Source organism: Dipteris shenzhenensis, chromosome 22 (assembly GCF_047967505.1).
Source record: "Dipteris shenzhenensis isolate YYH24624 ecotype China chromosome 22, Dip_SZ_1.0, whole genome shotgun sequence".
In the NCBI taxonomy this organism is placed as follows: Eukaryota; Viridiplantae; Streptophyta; class Polypodiopsida; order Gleicheniales; family Dipteridaceae; genus Dipteris; species Dipteris shenzhenensis.
Window position 1 is genome coordinate 40,275,879 of NC_141617.1, and position 12,672 is coordinate 40,288,550.

Genomic DNA, 12,672 nt, shown 5'->3' on the forward strand with positions numbered 1-12,672 from the left:
ATGGAACTAAAGAACTGGTGCCCCATTACAATGTTAAACACTAGCTACAAAATCTTCACAAAGTCACTAGCACTAAGACTCAGAGACAAGATGGAAATTTGGATCCGGGAAGACCTAAAGGCTTATATTAAAGGCAGGCATATCTTAGAGGCAATTCTCACTCTTTGGGAGGGATTGGAACACATAGAGGAAACCAGCCAAGATATTTGTTTTCTCAAGATAGATTTCGACAAATCCTATGAAAGAATGGAGTGGGGTTTTATTTTATCATCACTAAAGAATATGGGGATTGGGCCCATCTTTGTAAAATTTGTGAAAGTTCTTCTTCAAGCAAGAGAAAGAGTGGAAATAAATGGCAGAGTCTCTCCCTCCTTTGCTCTCAAGAGGTTAATTAGATAGGGATGCCCATTAGCCCCATTAGCTCCCTTGCTCTTCTCCATTGTGGCAAAATATCTCAGTTGGATCACCCAAAAGGAAGTTGATAGGGGAATGATAGTAGTAGTAGGCATTCACATAGAAGGAAGAGAATAGATTGTTTGCCAGCAATTCATGGGTGACACCAACCTCACTCATGATGATAGTGGAAGTGAGAGAGGGAGAGAGAGGAGTGCACACAAGATTACTAATTGTACACTAAGTTGTATTCCATGAAAACTGAGAAGGTATACATGGACCCCTTAGGGTTAGGGTAAGGGTTTATTGAGGGTTTTCCCATAACTTTTATGGTGCAATTTACACACCATTTTCAACACCCCCTCTTAAATTTCACTGCATAAGAAGAGGGTGCTTTACAAAACACAATTTTTGGATTTTAAGCCTTGTGAACCAAATTGCTTCACATGCTGCATGGGTGGATCCTCTATACTCTACTTTGGTGGAAGACAGTGCCACTATTGGTTCCTTCTTGCTTTACCATGACAAAGCGGTAGAGCCAAGACTAAATAAATATCCACTAGTGGGTCTTCTATCATTTACACTTCTTGCCCAATCAGCATCTGAGTATCCATGGAAGTGTAAGTCAGATGGCTTGTCATAATGTAGTCCATGATCCCATGTACCATGAAGGTATTCAAGTATTCTCTTTTGCTGTAAGGAGGTGAGACTCCTTGGGATTCTGCATGAATTGACTAAGCACACCAATTGCATATAAGATATTTGGTAAGGTGACAATCAAGTAGATCAAGTTGCCAATGAGCTTTCTATATTATTGAGGATCTGAAGCTGGAGAAGTGTCAAGTGGTGACAAATCGATATTGCATTCCATATAAGTAGGGAGTGTCTTGCAGTAATGTAGGTGACAGTGCTTAAGTACCTTTTGAGTGTACTTGCCCTAAGAAATTATAATTCTTGTAGCATTTCTCCATATTTCTATTCTAAAAAAATCATGGAGTTCTCCCATATCCTTCATGTCAAGTTCAGAGGTGAGCTGACTCTTTGTTTCTGACATGAGATGTCCATTGGAGCCAATGATGATTAGTCATCAACATAATGGTGATGATTAGTCATCAACATAAAGCACTACAAGAAGGATGTCTTCTGCAATCTTTCTAATGTAAAGAGATGGATCTAAATTTGATGGATGAAAACTAGATGTTAGAAAGTCACTATAATTCCTTGCATTCCATGCACTAGGAGCGTGTTTCAAACCATAAAGTGATTTTTTCACCTTGCAGACCTTGTGTTTCATCTTGCTCTAATAGCATATCTTTGAAGTTGTACCATGTAGATTTTATCTATGATTTGGTTTGTGCTACACTTAGAGAGGATGGAATCTGATCAGGAGGGGTGTCAATGAAGAGGGAAGCGATTTGATAAGGAGGGGTGTCGATGAAGAGGTTTCTACAAATGATGCAAAGACAAAAATAAATCATGAGCTAGTGAGCAATTTTGATTTTTGGAGCGCCTCCAAATTCCACGTGGATGAAAAAATACTACCCATGGAAGAAAGACAAAATATTTTAATCACAAGAGGGCCCAAAAATGATGATGGATGCATTGATGATGTGGATAGTGGGTGCATATGGTGAAGCATAGTGTGCTTGTGAGGCACTGATGCTAAGGTATTAGTGAGCTGGCATAGCCACATGTTAGATCAGGTGATAGGTAGAGCTGACATGGCATTGCCATGTGGGTAGGTGATGTGCCACAAGTGGATAAGATATAATGCAACATCGATTGGATGAGGCTGCCATGTGGCATAACTTTGACCAAGCCTCTTGGACCCAAGGTAGCTCTTATCTACCATGTCTTGTTAGAGAGTTAACCAACACTATCTAGAATGTTGACCTAGGGTCAACCCTCCTTAACTCAGATAAGGACTAGACTTGAATAAACTAAGAGAAACTTAGAGTAAGACTGGACTAACCCACCTGAACCATGGTTTCTTTCAATCGGTCATGTGTCAACCAACAGAGATACTTGGAGAAGAGAAGGAAAGATGGAGGTCCATCATCAATGATGATGTGGTGACAAAAGAGATTTTTTATTATGACTCCTTGTGTGAGCCGTGGGTTGAGAAATGATTGCTCTTCCAAAAGTAGGGAGCTAACAGGTCCGTTGAGCTTTGGTGCTTGTTCTGCCATGAGGTTGGTTGTGTGGAGTTGCTCGTTCTGCCATGAGGTTTTTTGTGTGGAGTTTTTCGTTCTCATGGAGCCGTGTAGAGCTTGGAAGCTTGTTGAGTGCTGGTTGGTTTGGCATTGGAGGAATCTCTAGGCAGAGGCCATTGAGATAGAAGATTAGAGGCATGGATGCACTACCCATGGTCATTGTAGCTTGCTTAGGTGTTGCTGTTGCATGGTTGTGAGGGTCATGTTACAAGCTAGGTTGACTAGGCGTGTCATCCACATAGATAGAGGTAGCTATTAGCTAGCCATTGAGCTAGTCATTAGTCAAAGGATCTTGCTTGTTGCTGTGCTCATTGTAGTCTCTCATGCTTGTTGATTGGAAGAGTTGTGTGGCATGGCGGTTTATGATGTGGTTTGTTGCTTGGAGATGTGTTTGAAGCTGGAGAGACATTTGAGGTGTTGCATAACCTTGAGTGGATAAAGGTATCCGGCTTGAGTGATGACGATAGGTGTTGATCTGATGTGTGGTTTGCCATACAGTCGACTGATGTGAGAGTCGATTATGGCTATGAGTTGCTTGCCTGGGTTGAAGTTGCTGGAATTCTAGAGCTTGGTATGTCATGGTGGGAGAGGCTCTATATGCAGTAGGGTAAGCCGTGTTGAGAGAGCCTTGTGTGTGCCCAATAGTTCCGTTTGAGGTGCTCATTATGGAGCTCATCATGGAGCTCTCATTGCAGAGTGTTGAGGTCATTTGTAGTGATGTTTGGACTTGGAGACACAACCTTTGGACCCTTTGTATGGAGAGTGGAACTGTGTAGTAACCGTTGGATGAGCCAAGCTTTGCGAACCGAATCACAATGTTAGTCAAGAGCCTTACTATGAGCCTCCAAGGTGGTTGATGGGGTGCAGCCCTAGAGCTGTCTGAGCAACCAATGTGATGTCTCCACACATCAACTCGCCATCACTAACAACTACCAGCAATTTTTAGTAAAGAGCTTCTGGAGTCAGGCACGACTCCCTCAATACTCCATGAAAATTCCTTCTCTAATAATTATTTCTCTATTGCAGACTTCTCTCACATAGAAATGACTTCATGTCTTTCACACACTAAAGTCTCTCTCATTCTTTGAATACCTCTCAGAAGAACTACAATATCTCTTCAAGAAAAGAAGAACTCTCAAACACTAGGAGATCTCTCTCTCACAAATGAATATCTTACATGAAGAAGAAGACCTCAGTGAAACACTTATTTCATTAATTTTGGACTTGTCAATGTACATATTCATTTTATAGATAGTTTTGTACTAGCTTTTCGATAAAAGTTAAGAAAACCCCACTCTTCAAAACATAGATAAAAACATAAAAACGAGCAATTTTTAAGAGTTTTTTGAAGGAAATGAAATCAAAATTATAAAATTTAACATGACACAGAGAGTTTTTTAAAGCAAATAAAATTAAAATTATGAAAATTAATGTAACATCTTATATAGCCTGTTGCATGGTCTCGATTTATTTTTATACTTAAATTTCTATTCAAAAAATCTACTTTAGGAAAATATTCTTCCCAAACCAAAAGGTGACACTACCTTTTTGGAATAAAGAGTTTATTTACTTACACTACCATTTTGTAATAATAATGCAAAACTAAGAAACATAATTCTTACATTACTTTATAGTGCAAAAATCCTAGTATAAACTTTTATTTTCAAGAATCCTCATTTAAAAGTTTAACTTTTCCTTAACTTGTTGATAACTTAAATAAATAAAAATCATTTAAATCCATGGAAAAACTGTGTGTACTCTATGTGTGTGTGTGTGTGTGTGTGTGTGTGTGTGTGTGTGTGTGTGTGTGTGTGTGTGTCTATGTACGTGCATACATAGGTACATGCATACAAACGTACGTACATATGTATTATACACACATACACACACATATACATAGTTAAGGTCCATGCACATGTGAGATTAATTTACCATGAGAGTCCTCTAAAATCTCCAAAACTTAATAATGGTGTTAATAAATGCCTTTTTAGAGTTTCAAAACTCTAAAATCTCCAAGAGTTAATGACAGTGCCAATGAGCACCTTTTAGAGTTTCAAAAAGCAACAATGGTATAATCTCAAAGAACTTTATAATGATGCCAACATTAAGCACCTTGCAATAGTTTCAAAAGCGTTTTAAGAACACACCTTCAGATGATGCATCTTGATGGAGGGGGAAAGAGAGAGAAAGAAGGAAAAGGTAGGGGAAGGGGGAGAGAGATGGAATGGAGGGGGAAGGCTTAGGGAAGGAAAGAAGGTAAGGGGAAGAGAGAGAGAGAGAGAGAGAGAGAGAGAAGGGGGGGAGGAGAGGGCAAGGAAGGTCGTAATTTTATTTTATTTTATTTTTTTGCAGCCCCTTGCATGGCCACGGGGAAGGAAAGAAGGGAAGAGGAAGAACAAGGGGAGGGAAGGAGAGAGAGAGAGAGAGAGAGAGAGAGAGAGAGAGAAGAGAGAGAGAGAGAGAGAGAGAGAGAGAGAGAGAGAGAGAGAGAGAGAGAGAGAGAGAGGTTTGAACATTTAAAGGGTGCCCAAATGATACTTTGCACAGGCCTCAATCTAGGGGATTTTAAGTGCCTTGCAAAGTATAGTGGCTATTGGGTCCCACTATGCATTATTTAGAACCAGAACAAGGGATGCATGGGCAAAAACATGGAAATGTTTGTTCTTGACCATCAAAATGGGATTAGATTGTCATGATATTTTTCACATGCCTATATGTGGGTGAGTTCCAGTCCTTCATAAAGTATCGTGGCCATCAGGTCCCATTTGCATGACTAGAATACCACTAAGGCATTATTCAAATCCCAAAGAGGGGATGCATGGGAAAAAATACGGAAATGCTTGTTCTTGACCATGCAAATGGAATACAATGGTCATGATATTTTGCATAGGCCTCAAACTAGGTGAGTTTATATCTCTTGCAAAATATAATGGCTATTGGGTTCCATTTGCATGACTAGAATACCACCGAAGCATTATTTAGAACTAGAAGATCTGATGGTCATGATATTTTGAATGGGCCTCAATGTAGATTATTAAGAGTTTCTTGCAAAGTATCGTAGCCATCAGGCCCCATTTTCATGACTAGAATACCACCAGGTCATTATTTAGAACTAGAAGAGGAGATGCAAGGGCAAAAACATGGAAATGTTTGTTCTAGACCATGCAAATGGGACCCGATAATCATGATATTTTTTACGAGGCTCAATGTGTATGATTTTAAGTCCCTTGCAAAGTATCATGGCCATTGGGTCCCATTTTCATGAGACTAGAATACCACGGGGTAGTCGATAGAGCGAGCGAGAAAAAGCGAGCGGGCCCAAAAAAGCGAGCGATCTTTTCCACAATCCCTTATAGAGGTAGCCAACATAGCTCTGTGAAATCCACTATTTGGGAAGAATCTCCAAAATGAAACTTAACCTACTTTCCATATTTGGGAGAGTAAAGCAAGTTGATAATATATTATAATTATCTTGATAATGTAACTTGGACTTGGTAGCATAGGAGAGACTAAAGCAACTAACACTTTTCCAACAACTCAATTCTCATATCCTTTAGTGAGTCTATTGACGATGACTTGCACAATTTATTGATATTTCATAGTCCCTCATATGGCTGCAAGTTGTATATTCATGCCTATGAGTCTCACTATATATGCATGTCAAAAGCTTTTATTGATTTGCTTTCTCTTCATCAAGATCCTAGGTATTCATTTTCCTCATATAAAGTTGCAAACATATCTCACGCCTTTTTTAATGTTTTCATTGTATTTAACTATCCAAGCACAACATCTTGTACATTTTGCTTTCTCAAATGGTAATTGTATTTGTCCTTCCTATCCCATTTAAATTGTGCATGTGAAATACATTATGTCTATGAAATACATGTTTCTTGTAGTTGACATGATTTGGGTGTCAAATGACTTGTATACAAACCCGAGGTCAAAAAGTGATGTTTTGGACTAACAGCACAAGAAAAGATACAAAATTGATCAGAATTATCTCAATAATGTAACTTCCAATATGTGTCATTAGTAATCAAAATAAAGTGAAGTGTCACTTCAAAACGTGGGATTGCATCACATACACAACAATTCTTCTGCATTCAAAATGGGTTTTATTTTCCTACAATCAAAACATCCACATTGCTTGAAATTATACTTAATAACATTAATACCACTTCACCCATATGTGGGAGAACCCAAGTATCATTTGAAAGCATAGGATTGCATAATACATAGAGAAATATTACCACATTACTGTCAGCTCACCCATATGTCAAGAAACCCAAGTGTCATTTGAAAGCATAGGATTTCATAATACATAGAGCAATATTACCATATTCAAAATGGGACTTCTTCTCACAAGTATCACCAAGCTCTCATCAAAATGGTCTTTTAAATCATATTCTACTCCTCTTGGCACTCATCATCAACAAAGTAAATGCGAGCTCGTGACCTATCTGAATGCCTCTCATCATATCTTCTTTTAGTTGACATGAATCTTGCCATTTCTTCTGCATAGCATGGTAACAAACTACAATCAAACATACATTCAATGAAACCATAGTAAGTCAAAATGTTAAAGACACAATAACAACAATCCAAAAATATCCAAATGTCATCAAAGAAAGATCTAAGTTCAGTACCATACTAATCATCATATGGATTTGTGATGGGGTCCACTCTATCTTCATCCCCATCACCATCATGCTCTGACCTCACCCGTTTCCCGGAATGGTCTGCTACAAGTGGCTCAACAATGGTAGCCATAATACTGCTATCTGAATCAAAAGAAAAACAAGGTCTACCAGTAGCCTGACAAGCACGCATGAGAGGAGCTGTGCCACAACCCATCTCTAAAACCAATCCTCCTGGAACACATAAGAGAGACAAAAGGCACCCAACAAAGTAGCAACATCGCTCAAGTCCACCTCGAGCCATCTGAGAAGACATAGGCACTATTGTCCTCTCACTGAGAGGCACATAGTGAGTCCATAAATCAGATAGCGGATCAATGGAAAGGTTTTGAAATAGTGGAACACTCTCTTCCAAATAAATTGATGGAGTCTTCTTAGCTCTACATACTAGAGCCAACATAGATGACTGCATCTGTGAATCATGCATAGAGAACCACATACCAAAGAATGACCTTAGCCAACAAGTATCATAGCATGAAAGACTACATGTGACCACACATATGGAACAAAAATGAAATATATGATTTTACCATCAAAATCTAGCATGCATACTACATGTAACATGGCATCTATCAATCCCACATAAAGAAACACATTAAAAATTTCATGAATGTAGCATTACAACACACCATGCATGGAATTGTAGCATACCTTAAGAGTTATACCATGGTATTTACAATATCCATGTGGAAGCTTGTCATGAATGACTACACGTCTGACAACTTCCAAGCCTTGAACAAATGCAAAGCACTCCATCCACGAAATACAGTGTCCTACAATCAAATGACACTATCTCATACAAGAAAAATGGGAATAGAGGACATATAACAACAATAGTGCTAGATATTGAACCTTACCTACCATAGGACATATAACTGCCAGCCAACCACTATCTGATAATGAAGCTGCTGCAACGGCAAGCCCATAACGCACATGGTCCTCCAATAAGAGGTTCCAAACTGGGATGGGTTCTCTCTCATCAAGTGGAAATCCAGTGGGAAAGTCAACCAATATAAAATCCGCAACCCACTTAATCTTCTTACCCAACCGCATGTAGTCTCGATCAGGGCTAACTACATTCATGAAAAACTCATGCAAAATAGTATACTTTTCATTTTTCTTGGACTGTGAAAAGTCCATGCCCATGGTTATGTAATCACCCACCATACAAGCATATAATGAAGTGATACCACGAGTCGATAGACTATCTGGTGACTGTGCCTTATGAAATACATAATGTTGTACCAACTTTGTGATAGATTGTGAACCTACATGGAAAATTTTTATCAAACACAACCAAAGGAAATTTTGAAACACCGATAGTAAGAACAAAAATAAACTAGAACCTTACTTGCATGCTCCATTTGATCCTGATCTTGCCTTGGTGGACTAGATGGCTCCTCATCTAAATGGATAGGAAAGAATAACATTAGTATACTATTCCAAACCCTCATCATAAACAACATTAGAAACTCAACATGTATGTATATTTCTTACCTTTCTTTTGAGCTTGTTCTTGTTTTTGTTCTTGTGTTTTTGTTTTTCTAGAGCTTCCCCCCATTTTATCCTTACTTTCTTCAATGTCCTTAGATGAGGCATATTTCTTGTGAAAGTCTCTCTCATGCACCAAGACTTGTCCCTTGGGGAAGTCTATCCACCAAGGACAATTTGCAAGTTCCCATTGAGAGTGATTGTGCATGCCAGGAGGATACATACAAGCAGCATGACCAATTTCCACCCAACTCTTGCACAAATTTGGAATCTCTAAGATCTTTCTCTCTCTTGCCAAATGAGCAAGATACCTACAAATCAACAATCACTAATTATTTGGACCTCCTATATAAAGAAAGGTTCACAAAAAATTTGAGACAAATAAAAATGATTGTCAAGTTCAATGTTGTTATAAGCTTCACAAAACATATAGAAAGGCACCATCATTAAAACTAAAAGGGACCAACCTGTAGACGACCCTGTGAGCAGCCATGTCCAACTCAGAGAGACCGTCTGCTTTCTTTCCTCCCTTACTCTCAATCTTTGAATCCTTTGATCGTAGAGCTAAGAACAAATGCTTTCTTCCTTCTAATTTTATGTCCTCCATGTACTGTTGCATTGTGTAATCTTTTGGTGTCTCTAAAGGAACGCCCATGGTTGTTACAATCCTCAAGTCATCAAGAACTTTCAAAGCCTGGATCTCTACTTTCTCAAGAAATATCTCTCTATTAATCCATCTACACAAGTGAAAAACATAGTATTCACACAACTAAGACTTATGGCACTTTTATAATACATACAAACACTGCAAAATAAGTTTATTTATGAAAGGAACAACTCACCCTCTATACTCCACATCCCCCACAGGCATGAAATACATATCCCTCATTGGTTTAGTAGCCTCCAACAAGGAAAGAAAAATGATTTTTTTCTCCAATCTCAAATCAGACTTTGCTATGAGTTGTAGCTTCTCCAAAGTTACACAAGAGTCCAGACCATCAAATCGCAAGGCAAATAACTTTTCCAACCAGGCCTCACCCAAGCCTGGATCTATGCAATTCAAAACCTATCCAAGCATTGCATGTTAGATGCATAAAATGATTAAAAAATGTAACAACAAGAAGAATTAAACCCTCACCTTTCCCATCCTGTCAGCAATTCTCTTTTGAATTAGGACGCGTTGCATTCCTTCAGCTTCTATTCTTTGGTCTATAGGCATCTTTGTGGATATCTTATCAATTGCTTTTTTAAGCTCTGTATTGTACTCAACCTACACAAAAGATTTCCTTTTATAGAAAGAAAAGGAATGAAAGAGAATAAGCACCAAGAGAAGTGTAGCATTAAACCTGAAAGACCAATCTTGCAAGATAGCCTCTTGTCAATGGAAACCAGGGCCTTTTTCCTTTACTCTCATGAGCCCTCCAGTTCTCTATGGATTTCACTTCATTAGGAGACAATGATTTCATAAATATCGTAGGATCACACTCACAAATGTTGTGTGCATTTATAAGTGTGTCTCGGAGGCTAGGTTTGATGATGGCATGCTCATTCATACTACAAGATACATCAAAAGATTAGTTCCTTTGTACAAAATAAAAATAATGAAGGTAAAGAATTATACAAGACAAAATAATGGAAGAAAAAAAGGTATCAAAGTACTTACAAATTCATGCGCTGTAGCCCAGCCAATAGAGCAATCTCACTTATTTTTCTAGGATCAATTATTGTGCAAACCACTCTTATGTGTCGTTTTTTGTTTGTAGGAAAGATATCCTTTATAACACTCATCCAAGCAGTAGTCCTATGATTTCCCTCCCAAACAAAAAACATCCTTCTTGACATAAATTTAAATTCATGACTTGATAGCAAGTCATTCTGAAACTCTTCATCAACATCTCTCCAAGTGGGAGACCACCTCTCCATCATATCATCTGTCAGTACTACCTCCTCTCCATCACTTTTGCAAAATGAAAGATCCTTTCTCTGGAAGGTAGCCCTCCACTTGGAATGCGCTTTTTAGTGAAGACACATCATCACGCAATCCTCGTACTCGTGCATAGGGGATCAACCTACATAATGGAATGCGAGGACAATGATCTGAATCAAGCATCCTACATTTTCCAATCACATCACCTCCTCCTTCCACTTGCACTTCAGTGTCATCCAATTCAACCTCCTCCAATCTTGGTCCTTCATCTCTTGGAGCAGAGGATGTATCAGGCTCAGAACCTGTTGCACTCCCTGGTTCTTCTGTCCCACCTACTGATGATTGGGCAGGGGGATCTATTTTCTTTCCTCTTGTTGACTTTGGAAGCAGAGCCTCTTGAGGCTTTTTACCTTTCCTTCCAGTCATCCTGAAATAAAATACAAAAATAACACCTTTTCATACACTGGTGACATATGAAATGAGATTGCAAGACAATGAAAATCTAATCCAAGAGCAAACATAGCATAGCAAACTATAGAAAAAATCTATTGTTCATGGCACATGCTATTCTTCTCCAAAACATTCTATGAAGATCAAGAGTTCAATGTGAGCACAACTGTTAAATTTTTTAAACACTAACCAGAGTCATGTTTAAACTATCATTTTGAACACATGCATTTAGGGTCTTTCATAGAGGACTTTCCTCAATCAAGGAGTTCCTCCTTTAACTTGAGGCATGATTCAAGAATGCAGATTAAAAGCAAAAGCATACAATGTGTTGGCAAAATCAACCTTGTGGTCAAAATAACTTGCAGAATTGAAAGCTACATAGATGACATTTATGTCGACCTTATATCTACTTCACTCTTCCTCTTTGAGATCTTATATCCAAAGAGCATTCATATCTAATAAAAATCTTAAAATGTATAGGTTGAATGCAACTGTGAAAGCACACATTAGTAGTGTGCATTTTAGTGCTATTTCTACCAAAATGGACAGCGCATCAACACGCTGTCCATTTCGGTGAAAAGGGCATATAAAATGCTACCCCAATACAAGGCCACTATTGAGCAAGACTTGACACAGTAACTCTGGGATCTGGAAGCTAACTTTATTTTCAAGTCACCATGCAGGTCAAGTGTGGTAGCATTCTTGATCCCAACAACCAATCTTATTGTAGTAAGACTGTTGCAAGTGTGGGAGCATGTCAATGTCCTAAACTGTGAAGCTCTTTCTACCAAAATTGACAGCGCATTGACACCTAAATGCCACCACACTGAAATTCTATTATGAAGCCTAAAAGAGGCCAATTTTGATGCTTGGGATACTGAAATGGACAGCGCGTTGACACGCTGTCCATTTTGGTGTCACAAGCATCAAAATTTCCTTCTTTACTCAAATATGAAGGTGGTACATGAAAGATACAATGGAGGATTTTAGATGTCTTTTTCCATTGAAATGGACAGCGCGTCAAGAGGATTTTAGATGCCTTTTTCCATTGAAATGGACAGTGCGTTGACACGCTATCCATTTCAATGGAAAGGGTATCCAAAATGCTCCTACAAAAGCTTAACCCCATGGCTCTTCCAAATGCTTAAGGACTCACTAGAGAAGTCTTGGAAGATTGAAAAATTGGAGGATGAGGATGTGAGGAGAAGAAAGATTCACAATTTCGAAATCAATTTGAGGTGCATAGACAAAAATTGATGAAAGTTTTTTAAGTTTTTGGTATACCCCCAATGCTTTTTAGTATACCTCCCTTGACATGATTTTGATCTACTTTCAATGAGAAAGGGCAGCGCGTCCTTTCTCATGGAAAGTACATCAAAATGGACCCAATGATTTTGATCTACTTTCCATGAGAAAGGGCAGCGCATCCTTTCTCGTGGAAAGTAGATCAAAAAAAGGATGTGTGTAGCTTGGCTGATTCCCAAAAACAAAAGCATGGGCG